The sequence below is a fragment of the Sus scrofa genome, chromosome 12 (genome assembly GCF_054392235.1).
Source record: "Sus scrofa isolate SSC_HxYL_T2T_F1_AM1 chromosome 12, Sscrofa_HxYL_maternal_Yorkshire_Landrace_v2.0, whole genome shotgun sequence".
Lineage (NCBI taxonomy): Eukaryota > Metazoa > Chordata > Mammalia > Artiodactyla > Suidae > Sus > Sus scrofa.
In genome coordinates this window covers 40,376,126-40,388,396 of record NC_139394.1, presented here as the reverse complement: position 1 = coordinate 40,388,396, position 12,271 = coordinate 40,376,126, and the positions used below count along the sequence as shown (strand labels likewise).

Genomic DNA, 12,271 nt, shown 5'->3' with positions numbered 1-12,271 from the left:
ACAATCTAAAAATGAGATATGGCTTCCTTTTCTCTGACATGTTAAAAATAAAACTAAGGAACATAAAGACCATCTTTTCCCCTTCAAAAAATAGGGGTGGGGGTTATACATAAAACACATAGGAGTTCTGCACTGGCTCATCGAGTTAAGGACCTAGTGTTGTCACTGCAGCAGCTTAGGTGGCTGCTGTGGTGCAGGCTTGATCTCTGGCTTGGGAATTTGCCATGGATGTGGCCAAAAAAGAAAAAAAAGTAAATAAACCCCACAACATATTATACATTATACTATATATAACATATAATACTATATATAATGTATATATTATAAAAATCAGGAGTTCCCGTTGTAGTTCAGTGGTTAGTGAATCTGACTAGGAACCATGAGGTTGCAGGTTCGATCCCTGGCCTTGCTCAGTGGGTTAACGATCCGGCGTAGTCGTGAGCTGTGGTGTAGGTCGCAGACACAGCTCGGATCCTGCGTTGCTGCGGCTCTGGCGTAGGCTGGTGGTTACAGCTGCAATTAGACCCCTAGTCTGGGAACCTCCATATGCCTTGGGAGCGACCCTAGAAAAAGACAAAAAACAAATAAAAAAATAAAAATCAGGTATCACATTAATCAAAATCTATGAAGCCATGTCTAAAAATGAATACAAGCAAAGATCTGTGTATTTTTTGAAATAGCAAGAAACATTTATTTTGGAAACTAGCTAAATTTAATAAGTACTAAAACCCCAATCCATCTAGAAATCTGAAAATTCAGATTTTGTTCCTGTTCATCATATTCATACATTTCTATTATTTAGTGCAGTTTTATTAGACTGCATATTGTGAAAATTTAGTGGGTCACAGTGTCCTGTCTTCTAAGGAGCAGAATAAAAATGTGAGATCACGCAACACAACAACGGGAGAAAAAAGTATGTATACATGTATGTGTAACTTGGTCCCCATGCTGTACAGTGGAAAAAAATTTTTTTTTAAATGTGAGATTAATACATGTAATACAAGTAAATATTGTTTCACAAAACATTTATTTCAGTTACATATGCATAGGCTCTGCATTGTAAAGTATAATCAATACAGTTTGCATCATGGGGTAAGGTAAAAACTATGTACTATGGAGTTTCTGCTGTGGTACAGCAGGCTAAGGATCTGGCACTGTCTCTGAGGCAGCTTGGAGTTCGATCCCTAGCCCAGCAGTGGGTTAAGGATGTGGTGTTGCTGCAGCTGTGGCATAGGTCACAGCCGAGGCTTGGATTTGATCCCTGGTCTGGGAACTTCCATATGCCAAGGGTGTAGCCAAAAAAATACAAAATAAAAATAAAGGTCCCTAAGCTATTGATATAAAGGCAACTGTGTCTGTAGAAGGTTCTATCACACTTCATCCACATTGTACTTTTCAAAAATTATGTGAGAATGATCAGTAAGATTTTTTTCATATAAAAATACATGCATGGAATATACAATCTTTTTTTTCAATAAAAATATATGCATGGAATATATAATTTCACAGAGCTGTGCCTAAAAGAGGAAGCTATCAGCTCTACCTGGATCGAGGTCAAAATTAAATGGATTTCTCTAGGTACTCATAAATTTGTTACCAAATTTACTTTGGGAGGAGGGTGGTAAAAGTATTTTTTTAAACTGATATACAGCAGATATACAGTAATATATATAAGTCTGAAATACACATTTTGGTAGAACTGTACAATGAATACACCCAGGTAACTACCACTGAGATCTAGATATAGAACATGACCAGAACGCCAGAAACCCCACTGGTGGCACTCCTAGTAATTACTACTTCCCCAAAAATAACCACTATTTTGACTTCTATTAGTATAGACGTAGTTTGCCTATTTTTGAACTTTATATAGATGGACTTATACAGCAGGTCTTCTTTTATTTTTGGCTTCTGTAGCTCAACATTATGTCCACGTGATTTATTCCTGCTGTTGTGTGTAGCAATAATCAATTTGTTGCCTTTGTATGAATATACATACCACACTTAATTTAGGGTTGTTTCTAGTTTGGGGCTACTACGAATAATGCTGCTATAAATATTCCTGTATAAGTCCTCTGGAGCATCTTTCTGCTAGGTGGACGTCTACAAAATCAAATTGCTGGATTGTAGGGTATGACCTTTTCCCCCTCGCCTCTAGATGGTTCTTCTTTTTTTGTGTGGGGGGGGCTGCATAGATTCCCTGGCCAGGGATCAAACCCACACCACAGCAGCAACCAAAGCTGCTGGAGTGACAACACCGGCTCCTTAACCCGCTGCGCCTCAAGAGAACTCCCCCTCCAGGTGGTTCTAAATGAGCGAATTTGTGGTAATCAGTAGCTTTGATAACTCAAACATAGGAAGATTAAATAAATTACAGCATGAAAAGAAGAGGTAAAGAAAACTTTAAATGCTGAGTTTGGGAAAAACCACATAACGTTTTCACTCACACAGAACTTTAGAAGACAAAATTAGAATCTTTTAAAGAAACCCGACTTCTTATTTAAAAGCAATTACATTCAACCCAGTGAAGCTGGTAACTACTACTTTTACACACACACACACACACACACACACACACACACGCAAGGTAATAAAGAATTAAAAGATGAGGACATCATAGTTCAACCATGAATTTAACAAATGTTTACCAAGTGTTTACTACATGCTAGACACGATTGTAGCAGCAAGGGCTAGAACACTGATTCAAACTGATAATAATTTACACACTAATGGAACTTACATATTAGTGGGAGGAGACAAAAACTACAGAATGGGATAGCAGGAAAGTTGGAGTTTTAAATAAGATGGTCGGAGAAGGCCTGACAAAAAAGGTCATATTTGATTAAGAACCTGAAGGAGATGAGGGGATAACCAGGCCAAGAATGTAGGGAAGAGAGTGCCGGCAAGTTTTTTCCCTTGAGAGATAAATAGTCCAGTGTGTATATGTGGTGGTGGGTGCCAACTGGTAGAGACACCGGGAAAGAGATGATGACTCAGGAAATCTACAGTGAAAAGGAAAGCGTGAAGAGCCAAAGATGAGAAGTGCTTAGAGAAACAGAATGGGAACACCAAGTCCACAGACTTCCTGCAACATCAAAAGATAGCACACCAACTATGCCATTCTCAAACTTCTCCGAGCCACAGCTTCTTCATCTTTTCTGCAAAATGATAATAATATCTATCCTCATGATAATTAAGAGACAAAACTGATTATGGGACAAAACTGTTTAGACTAGAGTTATGTTACTCTCAAAAGATGAAAAGATCTGAGACCCAAGGAGATAAAATATCTTGTCAGAATTCTCAGACCCTATGTGAGCTCAGCTCTAGTGCAACATCACAAGTCAGAGGGGTAAAAGGTTTTAGTTGTGCTTTATTTCTAATTTCAAAAAGAGAAAAGCATCATGTTAATATCAAGGAAGAAAGAGGGCTATAAAGCAGGAAGGAGGGAAGGAAAGAAATGCATTCAGGAATTAAAAATGTGGCAAAAACCTGCCTTTCACTGCGACCCATTCGTTTAGCAAACAGTCCATCAGAAGAATGTAAAGATGAAAGAGATTACTACTCCTGAATGCTAGTTCTTAACATACTCTTGTCTTCAGAAAATAGAAGGAAATTCTTTATTTACCCCTGTAATGGTCACTAGGATTACTAATCTTAAAATTTATAGTTCATCTGTTATAGACATAAACTATCTCTTGGGTAGTCTAGGCAGGAAGAAGTAAGGTTTCAGAAGGCTTTCTCAGGGGCTGACCATCAGCATTCGTTAACATTTTCACAGAAAAAGCAGACAAGTATTTTTGGAAGTTTCAGATAAGTACACAGAGCTTTTCCTCCCTTTCAGACTCCAAGTTACCAGCAAAAAAAAAAAAAAAAAAAAAAAACCAAACTGGCCAATATCTGCTGCCTCCTTTTCCTCTCTCTATCCCTGCTTAGATTTTTGTTGGAAAAAAACAAAAAAAACCAAAAAAAAAACCTCATGTTAATTCTTAGGAAGGCAGACAGGCAGGCATCCACTCCTATGAGTGCCTGTCTGGCCTCTATCTGAAATAACATTGAACTGTGCAATGCAAGAACAACAGTGCTCCAAACACTCAGGGAAAATGTCTGAGTATGCAAGATTTATTAGAAATGACACATTATACAAGTAGTGCATATTGCTTCTCTTCTCTCTCTTTTCCCTGTCTGAAGCCAGTATTTCCTCATATGGTCTCCTCATGTCTCATCAGAAAGGCTATTTACCAAATCTTAGCTGATGCTATGGGAAAAAAAAAATCCTACCTTTCATTTTCAGCATTTTATAATTGACTGTATTTTGGTTACAAGTAACTAATGAAGAACTTATTTCCAGATTCAAAAAGGAATTTTTTTAAAAAGCATATGACAATCTACTGTGTATGTAAAGAGCAATAACACCAGTGTGTGAACAAAACAAAACAAAACAAAAAAAGAAAAAGGAAAAATGACCAAGATGAACTTAAACACGCAAAGCTATGAAAACTAGGTCAGTATAGAATTTACAAAACTGTCAGAGACAGGAAACTTAAGAGACTGAAAACAAAGAATAATGATAAATGGGATTGTCTCTACGATGAAAAATGTAAATAGTGGGATTCTTCCCTATGGTAGAACCCATCATCCCACTTATTAACAAGTTTATAAATGGTCCTGGAAAAAGGCACAAAGTTTATGATCCAAAGCTACAGCTGAAATTAAAATTTTGAAGTAGGAAGAGACAAACTGATGACCATAAACTTAAGGATTATGTAAATACTTGAAAGAGACAGAAAAAACAGGTAAGTGGCAGATGAATTTCAAAGTAGACAACAATAAGATAAAACATTTAGGGAAAAATCATTGAAACATAAAATGGTGGGTTATAAAAGTTTTAAGTCAGGAACAAAGGAAAGGGAACTGAGAGTGGTCTCCCAAGCAAACAGTTTATTAAGGTAAAACACTTTATTGGAAACATCAGCAAAATGCATTGCCAAACAGGACTGTAGTTGAAGAAATCAGAAAAAAAAAAAAAAAAAAGTATAGTACACTTTTTAAGAAAAGTATAGTAATATAGTTGTCCCTGGGAAATCATGTACAGTTCTGAAAACTTCATGTTAGAAAAAATAAAAAAGAATTAGATAAAGACCCATGGGGGGGAAGGGGGTCTAAAATGAGTGACCAAAGAGTTTGGGAGCTATTAGATATAAAAAGTAAATGAGGAATGGATAAACAATGAGATCCTGCTGTATAGCACTGGGAACTACACCTAGTCCCTTGTGATGGAGCATGATGGAGGATAATGTGAGAAAGGGAATATATACATACATATATATATCTATATATGCGTGTGTTTATGACTGGGTCACTTTGCTGTACAGTAGAAAATTGACAGAACACTATAAACCAACTATAATGGAAAAAAATAAAAATCACTGTTAAAAACAGTGAATAATTATTTTCTCTAGAAAGGTTAAAATGGTAACCCACTAAAATCTATAAAGTTATGAAAAGAGGAAAGGGGAAGTGTTTTAAAAAAACCTTATAATACCCAGAATGGTGGTGGCACCCTTTGTAACATGAAAGAGGCAAATTTAAAACAAATGGAAGCGAAGCTTTAAATAATAAGGCTATGAACTTACTGAGTCTTTACCTCAAGAATTTTTACACGTTTTGGTAAGTTAATTGATGCAGAACTCTATCAGGGAAAGGGGGACAAAGAAATCTACAGTACACACCAGCTTTTGAGGGGAGCATTGGATTAATTATCATGCCCACTTCCTGGTATCTCTAAAAAAATTTAGAAGCAGGACAAGGTCATCTTATTACATTGTAAAGCCCAAGACAGGAAAATTGGAAGAACATTCTACCCAGAAAAATTTCCTTAAATACTCAGCAAGAGAGAACTACAGATCTATTATGACAAATCAAAAACCTTGACTAATTAGGAACAAAAACACCTTTTGTAATAGGAAATGAGCATAATAGTTATTCTGCTGCCCATCTTGCATTAACTCTGATCTGAGGCCAGGACCCCCAGAAGCATTCAGCAGTTACAACAGAGGGTGGGTTTGTATTTAAGTGTGTTACAGATTTGCAAACTCATGAGCAAAAAAGCACAGCATATAACAGGTCCAAGTTTCAATGAAAAGGGCCTTTCTCAAGGCATTTTACAAAAGGTGTTTGAAACATAAACCTGAAAAAAAGAATCTTTAAATTAGTTTAACAAAGGTAACCCAATGCTTGTCCATTCCCTATTTCCCCCTCATATCAGTAAACAGGTGTGCAGATGAAAAGAACAAAGCAGACATAAAACAAAACTCTATTTTTCTCTAATATCTAAAGCAAATTAACAACAAAAATCTTAATTTATTGGTTATTCTGCCTTGTAAATGATTGTATTAACCTCTTATTTTCATTTTTAAATCATCTAATTTCAATCAGAATCACTTCTTCATCAAGACAAATACTTCTTTTGTATTTTAATTTGATCACTGAAAGTTAGTGAGCATTGCTAGAACATAAACAAGTTTAAACTTCCACTATTCTGTGGTATTTGTTCCTGTGAGGGGTAACTAGCTCAAAATTTTCTGCCATGTTCTTTTCCCTAAATTAATTTACCTCACACAAAAAAGGTAGGCAAAATAAAAATGATTTTTATGAGGTTGAATTTAAATGTATTCATCAAATCTATTTAAAAAATAAATGTCTGGCTGAGATGACATGGTTAAATACAGAAAGGAACTGGGTAAAAACACAATGAGCAGACAAGCTTTTCAGTGGCCGTTCTTCCAGCAGCTTACATCAAATTGCAACTCTCTTTCTTGTTCACTTAGTTAATACTATTATGAGAATGGGTTAAAGAAACAGAGAAGGGTCAGAAAATGAAGAGAGATTAAAAGTCTGGGAGTGGAGTGGCAAGAGAAGGTTCAAAATAAAGTAAAACCTTCCTGAGAAAGCAAATAAAATGAGGCATTAAGAATTCCGCCATAAATCTCCAACTACAGGAGTATTTTAAGTGCTACCTTTTCTTGGTGAACCAAATGCAAGTAGTGACCTTTGTGTACCAAAGCTAACTGTGTTAGTAGTCGCAATATCCTGCAACAGAATCCTTCAAAAGAGACCACTTAAAATTGCTTAATCCTGATGGTACTTTGTGGTAAAATCACGAGCCAGCTCTGAAAGAAGATCTAGCAGGCCTGCCTTTTCAAAAACCCGAAGTTGTAGGGTGTGGTTGGTTGATTTTGAAAAGAGAAACTACAGTTAACCTTGGAAGCTTTGACATGGCCTTTAAATGATAAAGGAATGTGTTTTACATGTGTGTCTAAGGTTCATTATGGTAATTTATCTGTTTAACCCTTCACAAACAAGCATGAGGGCTTGAGAGCAGGAAGGTTTTCGGTGGAACTCCTGACGCAACACAAACCATAGCAGTTACTGCAAAGCTTAATGCAAACCCTCTAGAGTCCACGTTGACAAATTCTTTAACAAGCCCTGTGGTTACAGGGAAGCTGGTTTCACTCTGACTCACTCCTACTCAAACAGTTTACTGGAAATGAAGGGGAGGGGGAATTTTCAGAGAAGTCATGTGATGGCCAGACAAACCACAGCCAGTAAAGGTTCAACAGAGTCAAAAACAGGTCCCAGCAACAACTGACACCCGGAGTGTTCAACTGGCACTAAATTATATGAAAATAAGTCCTGTTGGGTTTCTGATCATCCACACCATGAATTCTTTCATAAATCTCTGTATATAAAAGAACAGATACTTCACAGGGGTGAAAACCAGCAGGCACTGACATGATGGGCGTAACTACACATAACTTCGTAGGAAAATGTCCTTGATAAAGAAAAGAATCAAAGGAATGTTCAAGCACTTTCAGGAGTATATAAATAACCATTATTAAATGCTTTCCCATTGTCTCTAAACTCAAACGATCAAATATATATTCTACCATAATCAGAAGAATGTAAAAAAAGAAAACATCTTCGATTATCACCCTGGGAGGATGTTCACGGGGTAATCTATTCTGCATGAAAAGAAAATGCACTGGCCATAAGAATAAGAATTACACTATATTAATATCTTATAATAACCTATAATAGAAAAGAATATGAAAAAGAACATACAAAGTTACAGATATAAAAAACTGAATCACTTCGCTATACATCTCAAACACTGTAAATGAACTGTACTTCAATTTAAAAAAGATACTACTCAGTATTCAAAAAACTACATTAAATATATTTAATACAAACTAGTAAAATGAGTATTTAACTTAATTTGGGGACTTAGTTTCATTAAGCCAGACTAAGTAGCCAAGTATTAATTAATTTAAATACTGCAGTCCTAAACATAAGCTTAGAAATGCTCCCTTAAGATTAAATCCAGAAACTAAGCCTTTGAGGAACTACTTAATCTAAGATGATGCACAGACTCATGAATTATATCCAAGAGAAAGACAAGCTAACCACTATAAATATGGAGGAAAATACTGTATTCTTTTAAAAGATGAAGTTTTAAGAAATTAAAATTTCTTATTTCTAACTTAATTCTCAATTTTCTATATTGACAGGAATAATAATAAACAGTAAATTTCATTCATACAGAGAGCAACCTGATATTTTGTGAAAAAGAATCCAAGTAGCTAGGTCACTTGGACAGATGTTGTTTAGGAAAGCAAACTTATTCAAACCATATTCTTCTAAGTAAATACGTACAACATTCCTACTCTATTGTGTAAGTTTTAAACACAAAAATACTACAACACCCCCATGCTCCCATTCCCCATTATTTCAATAATACTGGCTACCCTAATCTTTTAGGACACATCAAACAACACATTATTTTTCAAACTCTTTTATTCCTGATGCCTTTAATTCTTTTTCTTTGGTTATGCACCTTGCAGAATATACAAGTCACCACAATAACCTTAATTTTTTCCTAACATATAGAACTTTACATTTTTTTTACTTAATATGAATTAAAAATTTTAAGTCATTTAACTTGATGTCTTCTGTATTATCTCCAACCCTTGCTTTCAGCGCTTTACAATCAGGTGATTATTAAACTCAAAGATGCAATACAGTTCAGTCTTTTTATGTAAGATGATTTCTGTGTTCACTGTATTTTGTATTTTATTTTGCAGTGGAGTAGACTGAATATTTTCTTTTGGCTGAGGAGCAACATGCTCAGTCTGCAAGAACAAGCATTTTATGAAAGGCAGCAAAAAGGGAACCTAGAGGAAAGTGGTTGAGCCTTAGAAAGACTGGTATGATGTGAAAACACCAGTCATGTTCAATATAAAAAATGTTGGAAAAACTAGTCACGAGAACTCCAGGAACCAAGATTGCATTTGATGGCCTCAAAGGTCATGTTTTTGAAGTGAGTTTTGCTTATCTGCAGAATGATGAAGCTGCATTTAGAAAATTTGAGCTAATTACTAAGGATGTACAGGCAAAAACTGCCTGATTAATTTCCATGACATGGATCTTACCTGTGACAAAATGTGCTCTGTGGTCAAAAAAATGGCAGCCACGACTGAAGCTCATTTTTTTTTTGGTCTTTTTTTTGCTATTTCTTGGGCCGCTGCTGCGGCATATGGAGGTTCCCAGGTTAGGGGTCCAATCAGAGCTGTAGCCACCGGCCTACGCCAGAGCCACAGCAACACAGGATCCGAACCGTGTTTGCAACCTACACCACAGGTCACGGCAACGCCGGATCGTTAACCCACTGAGCAAGGGCAGGGACCGAACCCGCAACCTCATGGTTTCTAGTCGGATTCGTTAACCACTGCGCCACAACGGGAACTCCTGAAGCTCATGTTAATATCAAGACTAGTGGTGGTTATTAGCTTCGTCTATTCTGTGTTGGTTTTACCAAAAAAACATAACAATCAGATTCGGAAGACCAGCTATTTAGCACCAACAGATCTGCCAAATCCATAAGATGATGGAAATCATAACCCATTAGAAACACACAAATGACTTGACAGAAGTTGTCAATAAACTGATTCCAGACAACATTTGAAAAGACAAAAGAAAACGATTGCCAAACTATTTATCTGCTCTCAGACGTCTCTGTTAAAAAAGTAAAAGTGCTGAGTCCCAAGTCTGAAATGGGAAAACTCATGTTTCACGGTTAAGGTAGTAGTTCCGGAAAAGCTACTAGTGATAAGATGTCCTGAAATTGAACAAGCTGAGGGATATGAGCCACAAGTCCAAAAATCTGTTTAAAATTCAGACTTATAAATGGTGACAAAGAAAAAAAATCTTATTTATAATGTTAAAAAAAAAAAAGACTGAGATGAAGTTCCCTATATGGCTCAATGAGATCAGTAGAGTCTCTGCAGTGCCAGGATGCAGGTTAGATCCTGCCTGGCACAGTGGATTAAAGGATCCAGCATTGCTGCAGCTGCAGCATAGGTTGCAACTGCAGCTCAGATCTGAACCCTGGCCCTGGAACCCCATAAACCTCCAGGGCAGCTTAAAAAAAAAAAAAAAAAGACTGGGGGTTCTCTTGTGGCACACAACAGGTTAAGAATCCGTCATTGTCACTTCAGCAGCTTGGGGTGCTGCTATGGAACGGGTTTGATTCTTGGCCAGGGAACGTCCATATATCATGGATGTGGCCCAAAAAAAAAAATTAAATAAATAAAGACTGAATGTTAAGTGAACATGTATCATGTAATGGCACATCTTCTCTCAACTGAAATTTCTTACTAGTTCCTTCAAAGTATCTAACACATGAGTAGTTATGTGTAAGACCATGCAGGCCATTTTTGTAGCTTCTTCTCAAGGAGTTTTTAAACTCCTGGGAGAGATGAGAAAAGTCCACTCCCCCCCCCACATATATTTTTTTGCTTTTAATTTTTTTAGGGCTGCACCCATGGCATATAGAGGTTCCCAGGCTAGGGGTTAAATCGGAGCTGTAGCTGCCAGCCTACACCAGAGCCACAATAACGCCAGATCCGAGACCTACACCACAGCTCATGGCAATGCCAGATCCTTAACCCACTGAGCAAGTCCAGGGATTGAACCTGCAACCTCATGGTTCCTAGTCGGATTCGTTTCTGCTGTGCCAGAATGGGAACTCCCTCAAATATTTTTAAAAGGAGGTAGAATTCAATACATGACACAAGGAAGACACAGCCAGAGACAATTTCCAGGGATTGGGAAGATTTTGAGCAGGAGAGTTCCATGACTAGAGATATTTTTCAGAAAGTTGTTTTTGTTGCTCTGTGCAGAAAGAGATTGGGAAAAAAAGACTAGTAAAGAGGAGACATATGAAGAAGTCACTAGAAATGTACAGGGAAGAGGTCATAAAGGCATGAACCAGCAGTGAGGAGGGAAAAGAGAAAATGAATATGAAGATACTGTGGAAGTGAAATCAACAAGTCTTGAAGAATGACTGCTTATGAGGGACAGAGGGAATCGGTTAACTTAGATTTTGACTCCAAGTGAAGGATGGTGATATCATTAGCAGACATTAGGAACAAAGGATAATAAAAAGATATTAGGATCATAAAAAGAATAGGTATGGGAATTGCGTTGTGGCTCAATGGTAATGAATATGACTAGTACACATGAGAACGCAGGTTCCATCCCTGGCCTGGCTCAATGGGCTAAGGATCTGACATTGCCGTGGGCTGAGATGAAGGTAGCAGATGCAGCTTGGATCCCACATTGCTGTGGCTGTGATGTAGGCTGGCAGTTACAGCTCTGATTCCACCCCTAGCCTGGGAACTTCTATATGTTGCACCCTTGGCCCTAAAAAGATTTAAAAAAAAAGAAAGAATAATTATAACTTGCATGAAATAGTCCACAAAGCACGTAACAGTCATCTAGACCTAACTTTTATAAATCATGCTAGAAGTGCTCAAGGTCATAGGAAGCTACATTCATTCATGTCTACCTCCCACAGACATCTAGTAAAAACATGATAGGAAGCCAAGAGCAAAAGGAAGTTAGCTTAGTGGAAAAACACTGCCTAATCTCAACACTGTGGTCACAAAAATAGAGTTGGTACTGTAAGAAATCAGAATTCAGATAAATGCATTAATAATCTTTGCGCCCCCCCAAAGACCTATAGAACAAAATCCAACTATAGGTGAAAACTAGAATTTAAGCAAAAGTTTTAAAATTGTTACCTAGTAACAACTTCCTAGTAAAAGCATACACACCCTTTAACCTAGTTGGAGAGCACATGGCAAAGCAATGAGAGCCAAGGATTTTTTTTTTACTCTTCCTGCTGATAAACTCATTCTACCAAAGAGCT

At 37.0% G+C, this 12,271-nt stretch overlaps 2 protein-coding genes and 1 pseudogene across 7 annotated transcripts in view; 2 read left to right on the top strand and 1 right to left on the bottom strand.

Annotated features, from left to right (window-relative positions):
• VMP1 (vacuole membrane protein 1) overlaps window positions 1-12,271 on the bottom strand; it is a 134,434-nt gene that overhangs the window by 44,305 nt on the left and 77,858 nt on the right. The window lies entirely within an intron of this gene.
• TUBD1 (tubulin delta 1) overlaps window positions 1-12,271 on the top strand; it is a 140,806-nt gene that overhangs the window by 89,398 nt on the left and 39,137 nt on the right. The gene's annotated exons all lie outside the window — the stretch shown is intronic.
• On the top strand, window positions 9,193-10,230 carry LOC146398208 (small ribosomal subunit protein eS1-like; annotated as a pseudogene).